Raw genomic sequence first — 24,906 nt, forward strand, 5'->3', positions numbered from 1 at the left:
TTTTAATCATTTCCCAGTTCGCATTTTTCATGATAAGTCCTGAGTCAAGACTTTTTAAAATTATCTCTTAGGCTTCAGAGGAAAGACCCATAAATGAAGTCATTAGTGTCAAAGTTGTTAGCAGGTAAATATTAGAATTGCCAAGTACAGTATGATAGCAAGAAAACAGCCAATATTGCATGTATGAAATATGGTGATCCTGCATTGTGCTAGCCCAGGCAATAAGTACTTCTGAAACCAGTGACCAAAATTTTGAGTATCACAATTATTAGGAAACCAGACTGAACTAGGGTAAAACACATATTGCAACACAGTCTTATTTCTCACCTTCTTCAAGATATGCATTTTTTTAAGATAATACAGCGTTAATTATTGGCACATTTTGTGTTGGCCTCTATGCCTGTGTCCATGCTTGCTGGTTTGGGTGTCACTGAGCAGCAGGTATCTGCTTTCAGGTTTGAAGACAACAAACAATAAGCACAGTTGCTCAGCTCTTGAGCACATTTGTTTATAAACATATGTTAGGAAGGTGGTATCCTTCACTAAAATGAAAATATTCAATTCCTGTTGACAGCAGGATCTCCCAAATGTGATTTGTTGGATATTTATTTCCCACACTACTGGTAGGCAGCAGATGTATACATTTCCATTACTGACAGCTTCCCGAAAAGAAAAAAAGAGAAAATAAAAGAAAAAACAAACAAACACACACAAAAAAGGTTTAAATGAGACCATAATATGCTGAAGCATCTCTTCACTTAGGCTGTAATGTCTTGTGTTAACTAGGATTCTAAACATCATGACAATATACCTATACTCCTGGTCCAGTGCTGAATATTTATGTCTTTCCAGCTAATTGTTTTGCAATTAGTAGTCTTGGAAGTAGCATATTTTTTCTCTTATCATACAAGCTGGAAAAGTGCCCAAAGCATATTAGCTCATCAGCCAGCCATTTGTACCTGCTGCTCACTATCTGCTACTGCTAAATACATGCTAATGATGCTATCTGAGCCTTGAGAGGACCAGGATGAATTTGTAAATTGTGCCCATGCCAGGAAAGCGAATGCTACTTAAAAAGATGACAAAGGAAGCAGCTGCTTTTGGATGAGATGGGTCACCACATTATGTATTACTCTAGAGTAATAAATTGTATTTTTGGTCTTGAATTCATTTTTTGGAAGCGTATGATTATATGGCAACTATAGCATGGGAGAAACCTTTCAAAGTCTTTTGAGGTGGAATAAAGAGGCAGTATCAGATTTATTATTTTTTAACAGACTGATGTTTAAATACACACAAATCCATTATCGTGTGACGTTTTTAGAGGTCTTTTCACACATGGTGTTGTAATTAAAAAACTGCAGCTTTTAAATATTTTATAGAGGGTTTTTTCCCTTTCTTAAGTTACTAATTACAAGGGTCTTTTTAAGAACAGTGAGCAATGTTCAGCATGTCTGAATTACTTCTGTATAAAATATATCAAAAGCAATGGAATGAGAACAAACCAAGTTAATTTGAAATTCCAGTGTGGTGTAAAATAATGCAGCCTCTGTTAAGTATGTTTGGTATGAAAGAACAATTTAAGCCAATTGTAAGTACAGCTGGAGTTTGAATTGTTTAAACATTTTTGAAGGATGATTAAGACATGGAAACAACTGGCTGAAAACTTGGGTCCTGCATTTGACAAAGATGCATAGAGGAGTTGAACTGAGCAGTAGAGATGAGAATAATTTTGGAAAGCACTGTAATTCCGCTTTCTTTAGTGTCAGGGCAGGCAATGCCCTTCCAAAGTGCTTTTCCATACACTATCCTATCACCTCAAACTAAAACAGGAAGAGAAGAGGTGAAGAGAATCAGCCAGACACACAGAGTGGGTATTTTGGTAGTCCCCTTTTGCAGTCGGTGATGGGCATTCCAGGGCACGGACATTGCTCTGCCCTTGCCTGACCGCTGGGCTCAGCAGCTCCCAGTGCCAGGGAGTGCCACAGGCTGTACTGGGAGGCAGAGTCCATGATGGAGAGACCCCTGCAGGGGTCTGAAAACGAACCAGAGTGTTGTCCAGGCCCAGAGCTGGTGAATCACTGGATGCTGGGCCGACATTAGGTACAGGGTTCCGTCTTGCGGGAAGGCCAGCAAACACCACTCTAGTTTTTTACACCCTGTTCCCATGAAGTGTCCAAAACGTGCTGGATCAGTCAAACTAATCAGACAATCTGGTAAAAACCAAAATCTTAATAATTTTTGAATAAGTCACAGAATTTTCTTTCATATGCTAAACCATTGATAACAGAAACTTTTGAATTTGTCCTTGCTAAGGACGAAACAACATGAAAGAACCTTAAAATATTTATATTTAACCACAAAAGAACACTCATCCAAAAACAATGGCCAAAAATACATGCAGGAGATGTGACTAAGAAACTCAAAAACATCTAAAGAGGTAAACTGAGGACACTAGGTTCTGCAGGGTGTATTGCAGCCTCACAAACATCCCAGACCATGAGAGTACTGCTTGGATCATCTTAGCCATAGAAGCTATGCTTAACCTCTTTTAGAGAATACTGACATTCACCATAAGAGTTTTTGTACAGCCCAGCAGCTTTAAAAGAAAACCTGAGCTTTCCCAGTCTCTACACAAACATCATGACTGGAAGGTGACTCTGAAATGTTTGAGTGCTGTGTGAATGTATGGCTATTAGAGAGTGACTATGGAAACATAAGTATTTCCAGAGACAACACCACTTTGCTGTGTAACCCTGTAGCCTTGTGTCACCAGAGAAGGGGGAGAGGTTTATCCAACCTTTAGTGTGGGGAGGTTTTCTCAACCCTTAGTAATTTATTTGTCTGTCAGTGCCTCAGGAAAGCTGAAACCCTTACGTCCAACCAGTCTGTCAGCGTCCCATAAGGGGATCCTTCACTGAAGAGATTCACTGGATAGGAGGGTGATTTGATTGCCCTTTTCAAGGGGGCTGAGCCAACAGCATAAGAGAAACCCCTCGGTGGGCCTTCCCATCATGTTATACACCAGCAACTGCTAGCACCTATAAAGGACTCATTCTAGCAATTTACAGTCTTTATTAACATAAATTGTGACAGGTTAATAAGGTGCAAGGGTTGTCAGTGACAGTATCTGACTGCAAAAACATGTTTAAAGTAATCTGCTCTACTATAAAGCAACACCAGCTCTAATCCTATAGCGATATTTAGCATACATAAAGTATGGTTCTTACCCAGTAGGCGTCCCTATGGTGGGGGGAGACAGGTTCAGCCCCTTGACTGATCCCAGCAGTTTCAGTAGAGTCTTCCTCAATTTTCCCTCTACTTTTAACTTATTTTTATACTATCCCTTTAGGTTTAGGTGGAGCTTGAGTGACTTCAGTCTTAAGTACTTTTATCTCTGATTGATATAGAATTCTCTCTCTTTGCTTCTCATGCCTAATGGTGGTGGTTGTATCTTGGCATCTGAGGAGAGGGATTTCAGCTCAGCTGAAAGAAATGTTGCTCAGCTGCTGCTCTTCGTCTGTCTCCCTTGGTTGAGAGGTGCTATGTGGTCTTATGGACTACAAAGTACCACTACATTCCCCTCCCTGCAGGTATGTCTATGGAAGGAGTCTGTGTCACCACTCCACTACACCCCACCCTTCATTCTATCCCCTATAGCACATGCTTATTCCTGTATGTGGAGCATGTCAACCACATTCCATCCAGGGAGTAGCAGCTGCATTTTACCCTGTAATTCTTCGTCTCTTCTAATTTTTTAACCCCAGTCATCTTCCAAAACCCCGCAATGCAGCATTGCCTTCCAGCAAGGAGCTGTGAGCTCTGCAGTGAGCTTCCAAGGCCTCAGGACTGGGACTCATCAAGCTTGATTTGTCTGAAGGCCTCCTAACTTGCCTACAGCTCTGTTTTACTTTGTTTAGCCGTGACAGTGGTTCCTCCAATTAGCCAGGCGTCTGTGACTAATTCATTCTTCTTTTGTATATCCTTGCATGGTACAATCATCATTTTATATAGCTGGCAGTAGCAAGCAGTGCTGCTATGTTGAATGAGATGTTTAAGACTGACGTGTGATGTGGGGCAGAGAAATACAGGCCTGGTAAAACAGCAGAGGATTTGAGAAGCGGAGATACAGGGTGTGTGACAAAAGCTTACTGGGACAGAGAGATGAGTCACAGCCTTGGCACTGGAGACTCATCAGCTGTCCATTTTAGCAATATGAATTCAAATCTGGACAAAACTAATTTTAGAGATAACAAAGGGAACAAAAAAAAAAATCAAACATACATAAACGGTACCATACATATATTAAGTACATTTGTAACATGAAGCTGTAGACCATCAAAGAAAAAGAAAGGTACCAAACTGTGTTGGAAAACATAGGGAAAAAAGTTATCCCAAGTGCATATTGGTGAAGGAAGAAAAATCAAACACCCCAACCATCACATTCCTCCCAGTGAGGGACTCCAGGGGCTTATGATTGACACGGTTGTCCTCTCCAGCTGTCTGAAGTTCCTGAAGGTCCAGAGAAGAGTGAAAGGGTGAGCATACATCCAAGGAAAGGGATAGAAGCTAATAAATATATGCCTGACAATTTTATTATTGCTATTAATAAGACTTTTTCTCTACAGAAGTGCTCTAACTGCATTACTAGTCTCCATTTTCCTGCAATAATAACATCTGCATTCTCGAATTGTAGATTAACTAATTATTCTTGAATCAGACTGTTAAGATTTTTTGTTACAGTGACAAAAAATCTTGGATTTATTTTTATGCATATGTCATGCTTTCTCTTAGTCCACAAAGAAGATTTTGAGCAGAATGGTATGTTATCTCCCACACACAAGGAAAAGAAATGTTTAGTGGCATCTCAGTGGTGCCTAAGCCAAGGCAGACCAGCACTCTGAGCTCATTGACCAATTACTGGAGCTAACACCCATCAAAAGTTATTTGCCAAGTCATATTTTTAATTTGTAAATTCTTTTGCAGACACTATTTCCTGAAGAAACAAGATGTTTTCAGTCATGAGCCATCGTGACTGTTGCTCAGTTTGGGGGCTGTGGGGTGAACCCCTCCCTCTCATTGAGTCCTGCCTGTCCCACTCCTGGCCGAGGTCAATGTGTTTGATCTATCTGGGTTATACCTACCTCTGGCCATTGACCTGGACCCATAACAGAGTAAAAGTCACAGGAGAAAAGAACACATTTAACTTCAATAATGTTGGGAGGTAAGCAGACATAATAATAACCATGTCAGTCCCTGTCTGCAGGAATGGGAGGACAAAGATTTTTCAGCTGTGGAAGACACCTGGCCTTGATCTCAGATGTGTTTTGTCTGTTACCTGGTTCTGCCTCGGGAGCTGTTATCCTCAACATTACCTCAAGATAAAAATATGACTTTCTTACCAATAAAGGCACCATGCTGAACTCGTCTTTGGGTCACCAGAAGGAAGGTGTGTCTGAAAGACTTGCACCTCCATTTGGGAAATGATGTGATAATATATTAAACACATATTATATATTCAACTGTGAAAAATACTACTGGGCAGCCACAAGCATCAGAGGACCAGAGCTCTGCTTGAAATGTCAGGGAACAGTGGAAAAATCCTTACAGCTTTGGCAGAAGGAGATGGATGTGGGAAGAGAGGTTTTCATTTCAGATACCATCTGATGGTAGTTTTACCAGGAAATAACTGTATATCTATATTTTTAAAGGCAGGTTTCCAGCCTAATAAAACTACTACTGCTGTCTATTGAGAATTGCTGTGCTTGTGGGAGTGCCACATGATGAGCAACTTGCCATAAGGAAGAACTGTGCTACCACGTGAAGCGAGGGCTTTACTCAAATGCATCAGGTCGGATTGCTGTAGGTACATGGATATGAGCATGCGCATGTGTAGTAGCAGCAAAAAAAGGTTGCAATGAAATTAACCTTTATATTGTATTACCTTTTCTGTTGTCTGAAATATCAGGGCCATGATTTCAAGTTACGAATGCCTGTGTAGCTACATACACAGCCTTACATTCACATCCATTCTCCGCACTTTGACAATAGCTGCTTGTGCAAAATAAACCCTCATGCATAATAATCATCACCAGCAGATGTGCAACATTCAGACTACTGACTGCTCCCAGTGAAATATCCTACAGCATATCCACTGCAAAAATCAAGTTTTCTATTTATTCTCTTCCAAATACACACATAGTTTAAATCTTGTACTAATTTGCAGTTTCGTAGATTCAGAAGTTAATTACACCAACGTGTACATCTGCCATATGTTCTGTACACAGTACTTTGAGAAAGTACCAGTATTAACAGCAGTACCTTGAGAGTTTGAATTGAGTGTCGTGGATTTTGATGCCTTTCTCAAAAAAATCCACTTGCATTAGGATTTAATGCAAAGGACTACAATACATGCCATCTAGCCTGAAACGTGTCATAATTTGCATCTGTCTTGACTTTAGAAAGATTTAGTCTCTGAATTTCAAGTACCACATTCAGGCACCTTTTGAATACTTTCAGAGATGGTGACCCTGTCTGGATTGGAGGGCAGTTTGATTGAGTTGTTCAGGGACATGCACCAACAGCATGAGAGACCTCCTTCTGGGTCTCCATAGCCGGCCAGCGATGGCCAGGGTCCTTAAAAGACTGACACTAACAGTTTATGGAATAATACTTTTTATTAATAAATGGAAAATCATGGCAGGTTAAGGCTCAAAGATTGCCAGTAACGGTATCTGACTGCAAAAATATACTTAAAGCGATATACAGACAAGCTCTGATCCCAAAAAACAGCTAGCTCAAGATAATCATTCAGCACACAGAGTATGATTCTTATCCAATCGGTGTCCCTAAGGGGGACAAGGCAGATGATCATTGAAGTCCAACTCTTGGTCCTGCATAGGACAACCCCAAGAATCATATCATGAGCCTGAGAGTTGTCCAAGTCTTATGTGGGATAGTATGCTGGATTGAGAAGTTGATATGCCATTCCAGAAAGATACAACTGAGATGTATAATGGTATGAAAGATGTTGTGGTGAAAACAGACTATGCCTTATCATTTCACTTCATTGCACTGGTGAGTTACCCTGACTTTGAATTCATAAAGGTTTGTACTAATTGAGTGGATATCAAGGAAATGAGGATTCAATAGTGGCCTGTTGCACATATGAACAAACAAAATTTCTTTAGAAGCAACAGCTTTCCAGGGCCAAATGCACATCTGAAGTATGTTTTCTTGGATTGAAGGCAGTCCAAAAAAAATTCAGATACTTCTTCGACAATGCAGAAATCTCAGGCTCCACTCAATAAACCTGATTTTGCTCTGTTATGAGTTGCTGTAAGAAGGGAGCAAATCTGCTCCTGGTGAGGTGATTGGGTTATAAGAACTGACTCCAGTTCCAGGAGAGTATCTGTGAATGAGGGCTATAACTGAACGACAATTTGTAATTGTATTGAATGATCCCACCTGCTTCGCATTGCACAGATCCCATTCCTCACATCATTGTTAAAATTGTTAGTAGGCACCTTAATAGACAAAGTGGAGGTTGGCATTTGGAGGAAGAGATGGAGGTCCCATTGGAGGCTAAACTGACTGTGCTGCAATCCTGTGCTCTCCACTTTCTCACCAAATACAGCGTAAGAAAACTGCCAGATATATTTAATTGCTGATTTACTAAGTGAAATGCATTATTTTTGATAGTTCCATCAAGAATGTAGACTTCCAATATTTGTACCTCTCAAAATAACTCTTTCTTAAAAATATCCATATTACTATAGGTAGAACAAATGCACCACAACAGATATAGCAGACTAAGGCAAAGCCTAAGGTATGTGACACTTTTACTGTGTCACAACTTTGCTGACAACTAAAATGGATTCTTTTTCATGACTAAATAGGAAAGAAAAATGTGAGGTCTTCCCTAGTATTGCAATCAATGTAATGGAATCACTGTTGTGGAACTTGCAGGGACTAGCAAATATTCTGTACAGACTGATCAGTTTGCTGCATGAACAGACCATCTGCTGTCCAAACTGAGCCTTCTCTATGAAAATAGACACATTTCTAAAGAGGTAACTCAGCAAATTCTTCATTTTTAACAATGAAATAAACAGTACATCAAAAAACACCTTCCCAAATCTTTTCAGTGGTCATGTTACAATAGCAGACAAAAATATATGATGAAAAATTATATTCACAGACACCAGCAATAACTAAACTGGGCTCCTGAAAAACTATGCAGTTATTTCAGGGGACTTTATATTTTGTGTGTTGGATACTAGGATAGCTTTAACTTTTAGTCAAAAAAAGAAAATCTTTTTTTGTTAGTTGATTATGGAACATGGATTTGACTTCATATCCTAAACTGAGAATCTATGCATGATTGGAAAAAGATTGCAGAGGTGGAGGAGGAAAGCAAGGAAAGAAAAACGGCAAAAAAGATTCTGAGGCAGATATTATTCAAAACCACATTCAAGGACACAGCGATAGTAGAAGGTTATATATTAATAGGCTGATGAATAACTTCATTGCTCCATAGTGCCTGTTAAGAAACAATATTTTATTCTTGGCAGAAGTTACTTACTTCACACAAAAAAATGTTTTCCTGAAAGTTTTTCCTCACTTTATAATCCCTGAAATAAGAAGAAATGAAAATAAACAAGTAAGAACTTTCCCTTGTTGAGGTGTCTGGCAATATTTCCAAAACCAAAAAAGTTAAATGGTCAGGAACTGAGAATCTGAACTTGAATTCTTCAGGTGGAAGTTCTCTAACCAAAGCCTAATGCAGAATACTTTTTCAACTTTTCACACTTTGAATCTTTAGTAATAAGTTTGAGAATCACTTCAAATTAGATGTGCAGAAATATCATAATGCTCAGCTGTGTTGTGCATTACACAAAGTAATGGAGAGAATAATTTTCTATAAAGGCATCTATAATTTTTAATAATTCCCTATGTCTACATTAGGCAATTTCTTGTTTTCTCCCTCATTATTAAAGCCCAATGTGCTCTATAGAGCAAATTAATACCTGTCCAACACAGTGTCATTTTAGATAAATCCTGCTCTTAAATTTGAAATATAAAAATTACAAAAGTGACCTAATATTTACAGCTAATTGCAAACACATTTGTGATAGGTATTAAAACCCAATATTTGTTTTAGAAGTCATAGTGCCAGTGCTGAAGTCATTACTACAAAACTAGGTACTCTGGCATGTATTTGTAAGAGACATTACTAAATCAAAACAGTTCTGGCCAAACTTGAATTCTGCATTAAATGTCTTCTTGATGTGCTCAAGTTGGCATAAGAAGAAATTCTTTTGGCTGGTTCCAGTGTTAGCTGGAGGAAATGAAAACTGTATGCTAAAGGCAAAAACCTCTGCCTTTGCAGTCAGAGATGGTCTCTTAACTCTTCTTGCCCTGCTCCTTTCCCCATGTAAAGGAGCAAGACATCAGAGGCAGCACAAGATGCTGCCCCACTGGGTGAGAATGACCTTTCCACAAAGAGAATAAGCTGATAACTATGATAAACTGTTGTGCCACAGGGTAAGGTGCATTACCATGCAGGTGAAAAGGCACCAGGAGCAGCTGTGAGGTGCCAGGACATGCAGCAGTGAAGGAAAGCAGCCAAGTTGGGCCATGGACAGAAAAGAAGTAGGTCAGTGACAGTCTGGTTTCAAATCAGGCAAGCTGGAGCCAAGCAGATTTGCAGGTCAGGATGGAGTCTGCCCATTTTATGGGAACCACTGGTCAAAATGGTGCCAGACAGGCAATTTTCCCCTGCTGATGCCAGCCTTCTTCTCCCCATGGGGAAAGGCAGCTGGAAATGGGATGCAGGACTGGACAGCCAGTTTTGAGGGCAGCACAGTCCTGCAGAGATCGCTGATGGGTGCCTTTGGCACATACACTCACACAACCTGGCTGCCAGGTGCCAGGGTGTTTCTGAATTGTTCACAGAGTTGGTCCAAGCTGCTGAAAGAGAAGCAGGATGAGGCTGCACCACCTGTACAAACAAGTGTTAGCATAATAGTCTCTTTAGCATAAATGTTTTAAATACAAAAAATAAATAATTTCTTATGAAGTCTCTTAATTTTAGCAATCCATAAGGGAAATGGACCTGCAGTATAAGACAAGCCTCAGTTTTCTATCTCCAAAACACTTGCACTCCAGCAAGCCACAAAAGCTTGATACACAGGATAGATTTGGATCCCAGGTTACATCACAGAGAAATAAAAGCTAAACAGGGTTTTTGAATTTACCATCAAAGATAAAATATGCTTTTATTACCTCTAAGTGCAACTGAAGTAAAATAAATTATTATGCAGGCCCTTTGATTTGGACCCATCAGGAAGATAACACCATAGGAAAGACTTAATATCTATACTCTTTTGGTTTAGTTATAATTTAGTCATAACTGCAAATGAATTTGAAAATATTTTCCTACATCTTATTTACATTTTGGAATGTGAAAATTGAAACTGATTATCTGGAAAATTATGTTGCATATAACTTGAGAGATAGGTACAGTTAGATTTCCAAGTGTTGATGAGAGCAATTTCAAGCATAAGGTTGAATAAATTAACAGAAAAAGCAAAATACCAAACCAATCAACTGCACATTCAAATCTGGCCTTTTATGGCAGCACACAAGTAGGGGGTCACCTCTAACGTGGACCTGGACAGGGAAATGAGTAGAAACAGGCTTTAATATCTGCAAGACAATTCAGCTGACTTAGGAGCCAGAGCAATCCTAGTTGACCTTATACTACAGAGGCAATCATGTTACCCCTAACATATAAGGACTTCTTTTATCTCAATTAACAAATGCCTCACAGCTTGGACTCTGCCTGTTTAATGTCTATAGAGAATTCAGATTTATACAGTAAAATGCTGCAAAATAAGCATGTGTGCTTTGGGCCTTAATCTCTTCATGACCTTTTCTGGTTTCCTTTTGGCTGCACACCTCCTGCAGTATGCAGAGTGAAAAGGCTCCCTGGCTTCAGAGTAGCACTCCCCAACACTATAGAAGGAGAATGAAGCAAACAACAGAATTTAGCTTCTGTCCCTTCCTTGCTATGTCCCCATGACCAAGTCAAGTAACCTCAAACTTTAAGAATGCAATTTGCTGTCCTCCATCCAGAACACCTCATTTGGCAGAAGCAGAGGAAATAGTTGCAGCTGCGCTACTGAGCTGAGTCAGCTCTCCAGCCAGTCAGAGGAACCCACTTCTGGTCTGAGGAGTCTAGTACACAGGTGGAAATGCCTGCTAGAGACACCTCAGCTCAGCGAACTACAGCTCCTTCACAGCCTCAAGCAGATATATAGTTTTTGTTCTTGCTGTCTGAATTACTTCTTCAATCGCTGGCTCACTGCTGCGTGCAGCACTCTGCAAGGAACTCAAAATTTCTACCATAACCAGTTCCCTTCAAGATTGCCATTATTTCCCAAATAATGGTTTCTATGTCTGTATGTTATCCCCAGAGCCTTGCACAATAGCTGTAGAAAACTATGGCATGATAAGTACTAAACTTGGCCAATCAATATGTTTACTTCAAGCGACATTAATATAGATCAGGACTTAACCAAGTCTATCCTATCTGAATACCAAGAGGAATATACCCTTAACTAAAAGGGGCATATGCAGAACTTCTTTAAAAGAAAGAAGATACTGGTCATTCAGAAACACTTGATTCCTTTAAAACATCAATGTAGAACAAAGAATACCTGGAAATTTATGCTCTCACAAATGTATATGGGAAGGACAGAACTATAAGTTTAGGAACCTGTTTTACTGATGGACTTCTCAGCACTATGTCAGTGGTAGTACCCAATGAACTTAGAGGTCCTTTCCGAACTAAGTGATTCTATTCTATTCTAATTCTATTCTTATTATATTCACCACAACTGTCTCAAAACAGCCTTAATGTGCCGAGAGCATCTGTGGCCAGAGACATGGAAAATGTCAGATGAGTCTTGACACTAACATTTCTGCCAAAGAGGAGTGATGGAAGAAACGAGGAAGCCCAATCAGTGTATCGGAGGGAGTTCATTTATTTCCAGGCTTGGAATAAATTGGAGCTTTTCATCTTCGTGAGTTGTTAGCTGCTGGTAACCAGTCTGAAGCTGATATATCGAGTGCCCTAGGATCAAATCTCACAAGTGTGATCTCATTAAAACAGCTCAGCAGACACAATGTATATCAGATTGCATCTATAGAGCAAGAATGTAGGTAGTATTTCCTTGGCTCTTCTTTCGTATCTTCAGCATTGATTGAATTCTGCCTGTGGTAGACAGACTCAGCTGACCAAAGAGCTATTACAGTCCCTCTGAAACCACTAAAAGTTTTCCAGCCAGCAAGCCTAGCTAACATAACATACGGTATGAGAAAGAATCCATCACATGAGCACAGATGTGGTGTGTCCCTGCTCAGAGACAGATGGGATCCATTGTCCCGCAGACTGTGAAAACCCTTTTTCAACAATATTTGATAGACATGAGATCACTTAACTGACAGTGCATCAGACAAGATAATCGGTGACCTAACAGCAGTTTACCACACCACCCCTCCTGCCAGCTCAGCCGGTGAAGATGCAGCAGGACCACTCTAAGGAGGGAGGGCACATGCAGAGCCCATGGGTCCAACTTGCAGAGCTGTGGAGCAACACATCAGTAGGCTGCAAGCCTGCTCTCTCCCCCTGCATCCAGGCGCGGAGCATGATGCTGCTGACTAAGGGATCCACAAGCAGCTCTGGATGGCTTAGCTGAGGTTTGTAATATAAATCTCTCTACATCTGTTTTGCCCACACAGCAAGGCGGCAATAAATAACCATAGTAAAACTGATGAACCATTAATCCATCCTGTTTTGTGTCCTGTCTCACAAGGTGGGGCAGGAGAAAAGACATGTGGGAGACCGTGATCATAGGCATGAAACTGGCTTGGTGATGGCACAGAAAGCAAACAAACTCACCAGTATGCTCTGAGGCTGTCCCAGTGATGGGAAGGGTCAGTGGGTAAAACGCTGCTCCCAGAGCATACAAAGTTAGTCAAAGATCAAACAACACCCTGATGTTCCATCTAATTCATACTCATTTAAAGAGTGTTTCAGTGTGGTTTTGGCAATTAATGCAATGAGCTGATTTTTGAGGAAGGACACTATAAAACAACTCTTTTAAAGGACTTTATTGGTCAGGGTTTTATAATAGCACCCAGAAGAGATATTAAATACAGAATTAAATCCAGATTATTCAGAAACAAGTTTGGCTAGTGATCAATAAATACTATCAGTTAGCATTAAACAAAGGCTGATTTACGTAATTGTTAGCATGGCTTGTGCAATGCTCCAAACAAATGAATAGAAGTCAGAATACAGCTGCCTTTTAAATCCATGCCCCAGATAGGAAAGAGACACAGGGGATTTTGTGATTTGATCATGCAGAAGAATAGTCAGCTTTTGGCAATTGGATAATATGTTGTTGGTTATGTGCACTATTTGTTGAATGTTTGAGGTGTCTGGGGAGGGGAGAATTTCCAAGTAATTTAGAATATATATTGAACTAACACTAAAGAAAATACTCAGGAGAAGCAAGACCAGCAAAAAGAGGACAAACAAGAAAACAACCTTATGCGGAATGTGGGCTTTGCATTTCAGAGCAGAAGTGCAAAGACTAAAAGTGCTTCGGCTCTATCAAATGAGAGTCCATAGAGAGAGATTTTAAAAGATATTTAACAGCAGAGGGGTGGTGCACAGATGCCTCAAAGCAAAGTTGGAAACCTAGGCAGAAAAAGGGGAGAAAGCGTTTGAGCACTAAAGGAAGACAGAAGGAGTTGGGGCATCTCCAAGGAGTTTGTCTTGATAATGTAAGAAATTAGGTCATTACATATCTTCACTTCGAATTCAGTGTTGACTGCTATGACCAATGTCCACAGCAACAGGCTGATAGATGAGGTCAGTAACACAGATGCAAAAATAAGTGTGCTTTGAATCATATCTTATCATGCAGTACAATCTGATAAGAGAGAAAACTTGGGTTCTAATTTGATTGCAAAGAATCTGAGCTCAGATAGAGTTAATTCTCTTTACAGTAGCTTGTATGGGGCTGTATTTTGGATTTGTGCTGAAAAGAGTGATGATAATGCAGAGATGTTTTAGTTACTACTGAGCAGTGCTTACAGTGTCAAGACATTTTTTGCTCCTCATCCCACCCCACCAGTGAGGAGGCTGGGGATGTACAAGAAGTTGTGAGGGGACACAGTCAGGGCAGCTGACCCCAGCTGACCACAGGGAGATTCCATGCCATGTGGCATCATGCTCAGCATATAAATCTGGGGGAAGAAAGAGGAAGTGGGGGAAGTTCAGGTGTTTGTTTTCCCAAGTAACTGTTAAGTGTGATGGAGTCCTGCTTTTCTGGTAGTTACTGAACACTTGCCTGCCCATGGGAAGCAGTGGATTAATTAATTGTTTCACTTTGCTTGAGTGTGCAGCTTTTCCTTTCCATATTAAATTGTCTGTATCTCAACCCATAAGTTCACTCACTTTTACTTTTCCTGTTCTCCTATCCATCCCACTGTGTGGCAAGTGAGTGAGTGAGTGAGTGGCTGCACAGAACTGAGTTACCAACTGGAATTAAACCATGACATCCTTCACAAGGACTGTTTCAGAAGGAAGAAAAGTAGGGTGAGGTTTTATGACATTTCTTTGCCTATCAAAATGTAAATGAGATTGTATCACAAGGCTGAGACTGTATGGTGGATGAATCCAAAGGATTTTGTGCAGAAGGAAGATAAGTCAAACTGCGTTACAGCCCTGTACGGAAACTCTCATTATTTTGGAAGAATAGAGCTGGACACAGTGTCTCCACTAGAGCTGCTGGTTATGAAGAACTATACTCCTTCCCTGCCACATGTGTAATGCTGACAAGACATATTTTATTTAATCTGGCTTTAGCTTCCCATTGTGACTTTCCTCCTCCACACATTTAAGTGGAATTTCTGTCCCAATAGAAAATCAGTAGAAAATCTGTCAGCAGCTGAAAAAAATAATAACAGAAGGGGACTAGAAGATTTGAATTTGTGGAATAATAAACTCTCCTTGAATCTACCTGTTAACAAAAACTGAGCTGGCAACAGCTGTCACATGCTGTTCTCACAACTTAAGGAGAGCACGAACAACACAATAACGGCCATACAAAGTATGGAAATTCTGGTTCAGAAAATTGTTTCACATTTTGTAGTTTGACTTTATTTTAAGCTGGATAAAAGCCCAAAAATTCAGATTTCTTCCAAGTAAAATTCCAAAGCATTTTCCAGGCTGTTTGGTTTCAATATAATATACTTTTTTGAAAGCTGTTTCAAAACGCAGTGAAAAAGTTACATTTTTTCCATTTTTAAACAGTTCCTTTGTACTCTGTTCTCTTTATAAATGATTTTGTTGCAATTGCACATTTCAGAATGATGTTATTCCATGAAGTTGCTCCAGTAAGCTCTAAGTAGATCTTCTACCTCTGTTCTCATTGCTTCAGATTACCCCAAACTGTAGCCCTCTGCATGCAGACAGAGGACAAAAAACTTATTAATTCTTACAATTATTTTAAAACTTTAGTAGTTCCTTCTCTTAATAAGTCTCACTATGGTGTATTTGAATATTCTGGATGGCTGAAACGGAAACACATAATTTCTATTTCTGCTAGACATAGAAGCTGCTGCCTTGACAGCCTCAGAGGCAGAAAAATGAGAGTTGCCACTGAACACTCAGTTCCCAACCAGAAATAAAGAAGCAAATCCCCACCACAAGAGCTCCATGTGGTGCAGAGGCTTTCAGACCCTCTCCATGCCACAGCAGACAGCAATTCCATAGACAGTGAGGTGTGATGATGAGCAGTGTGCAGCTGGTAGGAATTATTTAAGGACAATTTATCAAATTAGGCTAAATAATTCACATGAATTCACTCAACACAGTTGGTACACCTGGAGGGCCATAACAGGGCTTTCCCCAGTGGAGTGGGGAGCCCAGGCCAGCAGCCAGCTAAAGTAGGATGGTGCCTTGTGAGGCATTCCATTGACCTCAGAGGGCTCACGGGGCAAACAGAGGTACCTGAACAGCCTAGTTTGACAGGACTGGCACCCATGATGGCAGTATCTGTTGCTAATACAGGGCTGACACTTTCTACTTGCCAAGTGAGTGGATTTGTGGACATTTCATTGTTCACACCTTTGAGATTTGGCTTATGTTGATGGAAGAATAGAAAATAGATTAATCCTTGAAAGTATTTCAAGATAATAAAACAGCTGCCCATAAAACTAAAATAGGTGTATCCCATTTCTAATTAAAATTTTCCTTGTCTTTATATAAGGAATGCTCTAAATTACTAAGGAAGGCAGGTCCAGTACCACTTCCTGTTCCCAGCAGCATGGCTGGCTGAGGCAAGAGCAGCTGATTGCTGGATGCAAACCTTTTGTTACCAGAACATTTCGCCACATTACAAGGGTAAGCATGTAATCTACTTAGAGATTTCAGTGACCTCATACAGGATTTTAAATGGGCTGGGCTGTGGGAAGACTACAACCCAGCAAAGTGTTTACTTTAGCCCATCAGATGGTTTGCACATTCCTGTGAGGTAATCCAGTTTGAGTAAAATCCAGCTGGCTCAAAACTCTGCATCACTAGTTAATTCAGTTAATATGTAAAATGAGTAAGGTGAGATGGAGTACTGTGAGGAAGCAACTCCTGGCAGGTTGCATAGGAGTGTTACACTGTGACCCATAACATCATTTGTGATACTTAGTGCCACGGTCTAGTAACTACGATGGTGTTGGATCAAGGGTTGGACTTGATGATCTCAGAGGTCTTTTTCAACCCCGTTGATTCTATGATTCTATGATCGTGCTGCTGTCTGACCCTGAATGATTTGCTATTTCCCACAAAAAGTAAGAATCATTTCACTTTACTTTTGCCCTGAAGAAAGAGTTGTGTTTGGAAGAAACAAACTTTCAAAATTATAATGTCTCGAGCTTTGGTTTGGAAGCCCACCCCTTTTCATACTTAGGTTCACTGCCTCAGACAAACGATTCCACAATATGGCATGCTGAGCTGGCAGCTGCCTGAAATTACTGCACTGAGTATGTAGGTACCTGAACTTCCAGCACCCCTCCGGGGCTTAGGTGTTTGCTCCAGGATTCATTTGTAATGCCACTATTGCTAAAGAACCAAGACCTCTTCTGAGGTAAAACATTTAACACAGAACTAGTTTTTTATGTCGGGAGATCTACTCATAAACAGCATACAGACTGACAACCAGACCTTGCCTAGAAAAGTTTGCCCTTCCAACAAAAAATACAGTAGGAGATAAGAAAAACTGTTTGGGGATTCCTGTTCTTGGGGTTATTAAATCTTTTGCCTTTGAAAAGAAGCAATTTACAAAAATCAGATTGAATGTATACCAATATCTTATACATTGGATGCAGGACTCGAAGGAATTCTAAATAAGTTTACCAACAACACTAAATTAGGAGGAGCTGTTTACTCTCTTGAGGGCAGGGAGACCCTGCAGAGAGACCTTGACAAATTAGAGAGATGAGCAATCAGCAACTGTATGAAGTTAACAAAGGCAAGTGCTGGATTCTGCTCTCGGGAAGTATAACCCTGGTTGTCTGTATAAACTGGGGAATGAGATGCTGGAGAGCAGTGCCGTGGAAAGGGACCTGGGGATCCGGGTCGATGGCAAGTTGGATATGAGTCAGCAGTGCCCTGGCAGCCAGGAGGGCCAACCGTGTCGGGGGGGAGGGCATCAGGCAAAGCATCACCAGCCAGTCAAGGGAGGGGATTGTCCCACTCTGCTCTGCACTAGGGGGGCCTCACCTTAAGTACTGCATGCAGTTTTGGGCACCACAATATAAAAAAGACATTAAGCTTTTAGAAAGCATCCAAAGGAGGACCACGAGGGTGGTGAAGGGCCTTGAGGGGAAGCCGTACGAGGAGCGGCTGAGGTCACTTTGTCTGTTCAGCCTGGAGAGGATGAGACTGAGGGGAGACCTCATTGTGGTCTTCAACGCTCTCACTGGAGGAAGCAGAGGGGCAGGTACTGATCTCTTCACTCTCATGACCAGTGACAGGACTCAAGGAAACTGCATGAAGCTGAGTCAGAGGAGGCTTAGATTGGATATTGGGAAAAGGTTTTGAGTGGCTGGGTGCTGGAATAGGCTCACCAGGGAAGTATTCACAGCACCAAGCCTGACCTAAGAGCTCAAGAACTGTTCGGACAATGCTCTCAGGCACATGGTGGGATTCTTGGGGTGTCCTGTGCAGGGCAGGGAATTGGACTCAGTGATCCTGATGAGTCCCTTCCAACTCAGCATATTCTGTAATTCTGTGATTCTATGACATTTTACTGCACAAGAGATAAGGATAGCACCATCAGCCGTTACATTTAGTTGAGAACTGATGCTTGTCTACAACCAAGTTGCCACAGTCCTTATTCAGTCAGTTTTCCTACTGACTTCCGAAAAGGGAAGTTCCTATAGTTGCTCCCCTCCTGATATTGCAAGCACTGTGGTCAGAGGTGAAGTATAAGGACGTGAGCTGGGTTCTTGATTCTGTTATGCAGGTATCCAGCTGGACCAGCTGGCAGTTCACAGACCCTTCATCAGGAGACCTGGCTGAATCTGGCTGGCCAGAAGCAGAGAGAGATGGCCACCTGTAACTGGCATGTCCTTACACACCGCTTATGTGATCCACAGGAAAAATGAACTTTATCATCAAGTAGAAGTTGTAATATCTGATCAATGTGTAAGTGAGAAAGGGTATAGTCTGCTAGTAATTGGTTTTTGAGGGGTGTGCTATAAAAATTTCCATCTTCATTACACCAGTTAGGTCACAAAGCACAGAATGATGCAGCAGAGCTACATGATGAGGCGTTAACACGATTTGATTAGCATGAATCTGATATATGCTGATATGCTTTCAGGGTAATAAGTGCTAATAATGCTAAGAAAGCATTTGCCACATGATTTCTCTCTTCTGGACTCCACTTTTGTTGTCCTTTCCACAAAAATACACAAACAAAACCTTATTCTATTTCAGAGTAATGTTTGACCTGAAATGAGTGGAGCTGGGCCCAAGTTATGCCTTGTAAAGCATCTTTTCCAATCCAACCAATCCCCAATCTTCTCAGATTTACAAAGGTAATTATTCAAAAATATATTCAAGAAAACATGAGGTTTACCACAGAAGAACATGTTAGAAAAAAAAAAGAAGACTTCTGTAGTCTGGTCATTTTAGCTAAGGAATAATTGCTAACCATTTCCTTCCTATTAATCTGTGCAAAAAGTATTTCATAAGAAATTTTCTGTGTGCTTTAAATGGTAGAAAGTACCTTTTAACACCAAAGCAATAAATAACTCTAAATCAAATAATTGCAAGAAGAAAGGAAAGATCCCTATGGGATTTCTGGTACTCATCCCTAGCTGGCAAAGCAAGGTCTTGTTCCCAGGGTGCAGCAACACAAGGTCTGATCCAATTAATACCTCCCATACCCTTGAATAACTTACTTTGCCCTTGTAAATTAAGATCAGCTGCTTTCTGGAGCCTAGATTCACTGAGGACTGAGATTACTGCATCCTACTGGTTAGACTACCTGTCCCCGTTTTTGCTGGTCTGGCTCAAATCTGAACCCACCTTTCCCGCAACACAGCTCCTGGCACAGTCCTACTGCTCTGTGCAGAGAAAACTATACAGCTGCACCAGCACTCCCAGCTCAAGACACTAACTTCAGTCTGCCAAACACACCTGACAGTGGAGGGAAAACAGCTGTGACTAAAATCAAGTCATCACTCTCCTCATCCTGCCTCACTTCCTCCTTGAATTGTCTGTTCACCAAAGATGACAAAATATTGGCAGATATTAGACAGCTGGTATGCATAACCCATCTAATTTTATAAGTCTACAGGACAAAAATGAAGATACAACCATTGTATATGCTAAAACTCTACTGTCTTCACCTAGTCACAGCAAAGTCACAGTGACATGTTCTTTAGCTTCTGATGGCATGTGCACCTGGGGCTAAAGGGGTGTTCTTCCTTTAGACGTACAACAAAATGTGTCACCATATCTTCACTGCCTTGGTTACCCACAAGAATGGGCTCAAACTTGAACAGGTCATAGTCACATCTATTGCCTGCTATGCCTTGAACCCCTCCCAACTGTTTGTACTATTCACTTTGTGTAATTTGAGAGGAGGAAAAAAGATCTTCAGCTCTTTATTATGGGTTTATATGGAGCCATGTACACAAGGCTGGAGCATCTAGTCACTGCTGCAGGATGAGCAAAGAGAGACTAATTAATAGGCTCAGAACATGGTCATGAACAAAACAACAGTGTGGTTTTGGAAACATTGTCAATAAACAAAACCCAAACAACCAAGCAAAACCTTTTCCTGCTGTGAGGCATCTAATGCATTTTATTCACTTTTCCAAAAGATCAGGGTCTTGAGCTTGTTATAAATGATGCTTCCCCTTGACAGCCAAGCTGACAAGGCTATGCTTTCAATTTAATCATATGGGAGTGAGGTTGATAGAGGTCTTCAGTGGTCCAATCACTCTCCTTTATGGTTTGTGTTTTAAGGAGAGATGGATGGAGATCAAAATACAACTCAGAGCATTGTTTCCAGACCTACTAGTCTACAGAGCCCAGGTAAGAAAGACTGTAACAGCACAGCCAGCATATGTACCATGACAGTATACACATCACCACATTTTTTTCTGTTTTTTGAATTCCCATGTTGTACCATGAGTTCCACATTAAGAATTTTAGCAAGGGGATATAGGATGTACTAAGGACAGAAAATAAACATGTAAGATGTGAATGCAAACCAAGGATCATATTTTTACTAAAATACAGATAAAACAGGTCTTAAGTTCAAATTTTACAGCCCTCAAACTTGGGTTTTTATACTAGAAGCACAGAAATAGGTACCCATAAAGACTCTCATCTAGAAACTTTCCTTGTAACTAGCTGTTCCTTTTAATTGGATATAGGTTTGCTAGAAGTGGTATAAAATGCCAAAAAGAATGATGAACAGGGATCTAAGAAGACTAAAATGAATAAATTTCTGCTAAAGAGCAACTAAATCCACAAGGTACTTTTGCCAAGACACAGTCTACTGTAAGATTTTACTGCTTTGTCCAGTGATATGTTTTTCATCCTTAAGACTGAGAATCATGCTATTTGCTCTCAGTTACTTATTACACACCATAATAATTCTTAGTGTTGTTGAAAATATTTGTGTACACCTGACAAGGCTTTCATTTATTGCAATACTTGATAAAACTTTTCAAGATACAATGTTACTCAGTTACTTCAATATAAATATGAGAAAAAGTTATTTATAGAGCTTCAGAGATTTAAAAGAGTTCAGAAGAATACTTGGAGATGAAGAAGTTACCATAAAGAAGAGAAAAAAGGTCAGAGGTAGCATATATAATTAACTATAAGAATTCTATCACTTATCAAAATAACTTTACAAAAATATTAAAAGATTGATCTAAAATCTAATAAAACTAATATCAAAGTCATATTACAAGTTCATTATTATGAAAAGGACTGCCATACTCAGTAGATTCACATTCAACCAGGCAATACCAGCATACTGTGTCACTTCCCTTTAGTAACAGCCTCGTTACTCTCTACACCGGTTAATTACACCAAAAAAACCTCTCCCATCTTCCATAATGGTTTTGCAGAAGAAACTAGCTCCAAAGATAGACTTGGCTACCTTTAGATATCTAAAGGTAGGTGATTTTTTCCTAAAAGAAATTTTTATTTTCTGTCCTAATTCTGGGTAAGATTTGACCTATCACATCAAACACATGATCATTTTTGTTATTGAAAAACCTAATAACTGCTTTTTTGCCTCCTCAGCTGTGGAGGTCATGGTCATGAATAATAAATGTTCAGTAAAAAAAAAGCGTTTGCGTGTGTGTGACTAACTTGGCTGAAAGCATCCATATAGTAATCTTACTAAAAATACTAAAAGGTTTAACTAATTGCAAAGTTGGCTTGAGATCCAGAACTAAAAAATTAGTCATAGATTTATGAAAATATTCCACCACCCTTAGAGAAAACACAGAAAAAGCACATGATTGTTATTTATAAGATTTTCTATCCCTGCCCTTTTCCTACACAAGACTACATTGTTTTTAATGTCTGGACTAGTCTTCCTAATTCTTATACCTTGTATTTTTTCCTGAATATAGTTCATTATTTTCCTTGTTACCATCTCTCTGGAGCTGGCAGCTCCTGTTCTTTTTTGTACATTGTATCCACAGCCAATCTTCAGTTTATGACCTTCAGTTATGACCTGAGGGGCAGACTCCAGTCAGTTTCATTCCTCCAGCTATGAATTTATTCAAATAGGTGCTCACACATTAACACCTTCAAAACCTTGTGGATATTCAGTAAAGAGTAGTAGCAGTACAGCTTAGCTGCTGCTTCTAGGTAAAAGGGCTGCCCCTTGCAAAAGGTACCTATTTCACTTGTGAGTGTGGCTTTTTGCTGTTGGCCACAGAACCAGAGTCCCTGCAGGGATATTTGCAGTGCCTAGCATATCAGGGGAGATGTGGCTTCTCTTCATTTCCCCTTAAAGGACCTTACATTTATGACAATGACTTCCTCTACACTTGAAAATGGTGGTTGCAGTGAGCCATTCTGTCAAAAGGAGAAAAAGGGAGGAAAAACCCTTCAGAATCTGTAGCTAACACTGCTTTTAAAAAGTAAAATACGTACAGTATTTGTAATTTGAATGTATGCAATTTTCATAAACACAACTAAATTGTGTGGTTATCCACCTAGGCATCTAACAGGCTTGTGCATAAGGCAGCAGTACCTCCATATGTGTCAAACACGTTGAAAGTATTGTAGGCTTACTTTTTTGAGAATGTTTTCTGTAGGAAGGCATCTCTGGCAACTGTCCTGCCCAAACCCTTGCTCTAAGCAGGGTCATAGAGAGCAGGTCGCCCAGGGCCTTGTCCAGTCAGGCTTTGGGTATCTCCAAATATGGAGACTCCACAATCTTTCTGAGCAACTCATTATAGTGTTTGACCACCTTCAGAACTATTCAGTTCATAACCAGTTTCTGTGTTGTCTAAGTTTTGATTTGGCTCCCTGCCAAGTCCCCAAGACCCAGCACAAAACCTCCCGCAAAGAGCAAAAGAGAAAAAAAACTATGAAAAAATTCAGACTAGCCCAACTATATTAAAATATATATATGTATTTACATATAGTACAGTTATATACAGTTGAAATACTATATACAATCCCAAAAGGGAAAGGGAAGGAGAAGGGGGGAAAAAAGGGACAAAAAAAGGACAAAACCAAAAGAGATATGCACAATCGAAAACTCAGGATCTAGCAAACTAAAGAATTAGCAAAAGAATATCTTACTACTTTCCTTGGGACAGCAGAAATCACACTGAACAACCACCGCCACACTACTGGACCCTGGATCGGCAGAAACAACAGGCCCTGTAGGCCCAGACAGGCCTCAGCTCCCCCACAGGAACGAGACCGACCTGCGGAAGTCTGCTGTCTCCAAACCTTGCCAGAAGGGAAGAGAGGGAGAGGCTTCTCTCTCCATCTATTTATGTGTTTGGTTACGTAAAGGAATAGGATGGAATACTTACTTACTTACTTCCTAGTTACCAGGAAGGAAGGCCTAGACCCAAAACTGTTACATGTGTTCAAACGGAATTTCATGTGTTTCAGTTCCTGCCTGATGTCTCTTGTCTTTCACAGGGCACCGCTGAGAACAGCCTGGCTCCCTCTTCTTGTTTCTCCAATCAGATTTTTATACATATTCATAAAATCCCTCTTGAACCTTCTCTTCTCTGGACTGAACAGCGCCAGGTCTGTCAGCCAGGCCTTGTACATCAGATATCCTAAGCCTCTAATCACCTTCATGGCCCTTTGCTGGACTCTCTCCTGTAGGTAGCTGTATGCATTTCTGGTACTCAGGAGCCCTAGGGTGGACACAGTGCTCCAGATGCGACAAATACAGTTCCAGTTCTCATGAAGAAGTCAGTCTGAATGGAAGGATACAGATTTTATGTTATTAAACTGATTGTAAATATCAGAGCTGCAGAAACAAACCACATAAGCCCTTGGGCATTGCCAGAAGATGAGTCAAAGGCTGCACCTATCTGCCAAGTGCAAGAGGCCAGGCGTCAGTCTGAGTACTGGCTGCGTGATTGTGCTGATTAACTCCTGGCTCACACAGTGGCTTTTCACAGTGGCTCCTCCAGCCAGCTCCCTCCAAACAGGACTTGGACATGAGCAGGGAGATGGCTGACTGCAAGGACCACTCCCAAAACACAAGTCAAGTAAAACAGTGCTTGAGAAACAACAAAAATTGTGTTGGCTCTTCAGCAGGGAACTCTATAGTCCAGTATTGGCACTACAATTCATAGCTCTGCTAGAATATTTGTTCGCATCCAGTATTTGCCAGTTTCAACTTGGAATCAGAGGAGAAACTCAAAACCAACAAAAACGATGCTATAAAATATGATATGGGCTGTCAAATACACCTGACAGGGAAAGAGTAAAGAAACTTGTCCTTTTTTATTTTAGTCTAGACATGATTATTATGGCTCAAACCTTATATCTTACCACCCACTCAAGGAGATTAAATTTTAATTAATTGCTGATTACTAACTACTGTTTTATAACTGATGTTTATTCTCAAAAGAAAATTGAAATAAGATTCATCATTATGCCTTTTTGTATGCCTGTCCATTCACTCCAATATTTAGGGTAAAATGATCTAGAAACAAACCATGAGATATTTTTAGAACAGTGTGTCTCAAGAATGTAAGACAGGCCTGGCACATAGCTTCTAAAAAATCCTTTACCCACGTCTTGAT

At 40.4% G+C, this 24,906-nt stretch overlaps 1 long non-coding RNA gene across 1 annotated transcript; it reads right to left on the reverse strand.

Moving 5' to 3' along the window:
- LOC116781213 lies at window positions 1-24,274 on the reverse strand. Its single transcript, XR_004354813.1, has 4 exons — window positions 24,183-24,274; window positions 23,432-24,069; window positions 3,891-4,093; window positions 1-659 (listed from the first exon to the last, which is right to left on the reverse strand). It is a non-coding gene; the product is annotated as an uncharacterized LOC116781213 (long non-coding RNA).
- Between the last annotated feature and the right edge of the window lie 632 nt (window positions 24,275-24,906).

The sequence above is a fragment of the Chiroxiphia lanceolata genome, chromosome Z (assembly GCF_009829145.1).
Source record: "Chiroxiphia lanceolata isolate bChiLan1 chromosome Z, bChiLan1.pri, whole genome shotgun sequence".
Lineage (NCBI taxonomy): Eukaryota > Metazoa > Chordata > Aves > Passeriformes > Pipridae > Chiroxiphia > Chiroxiphia lanceolata.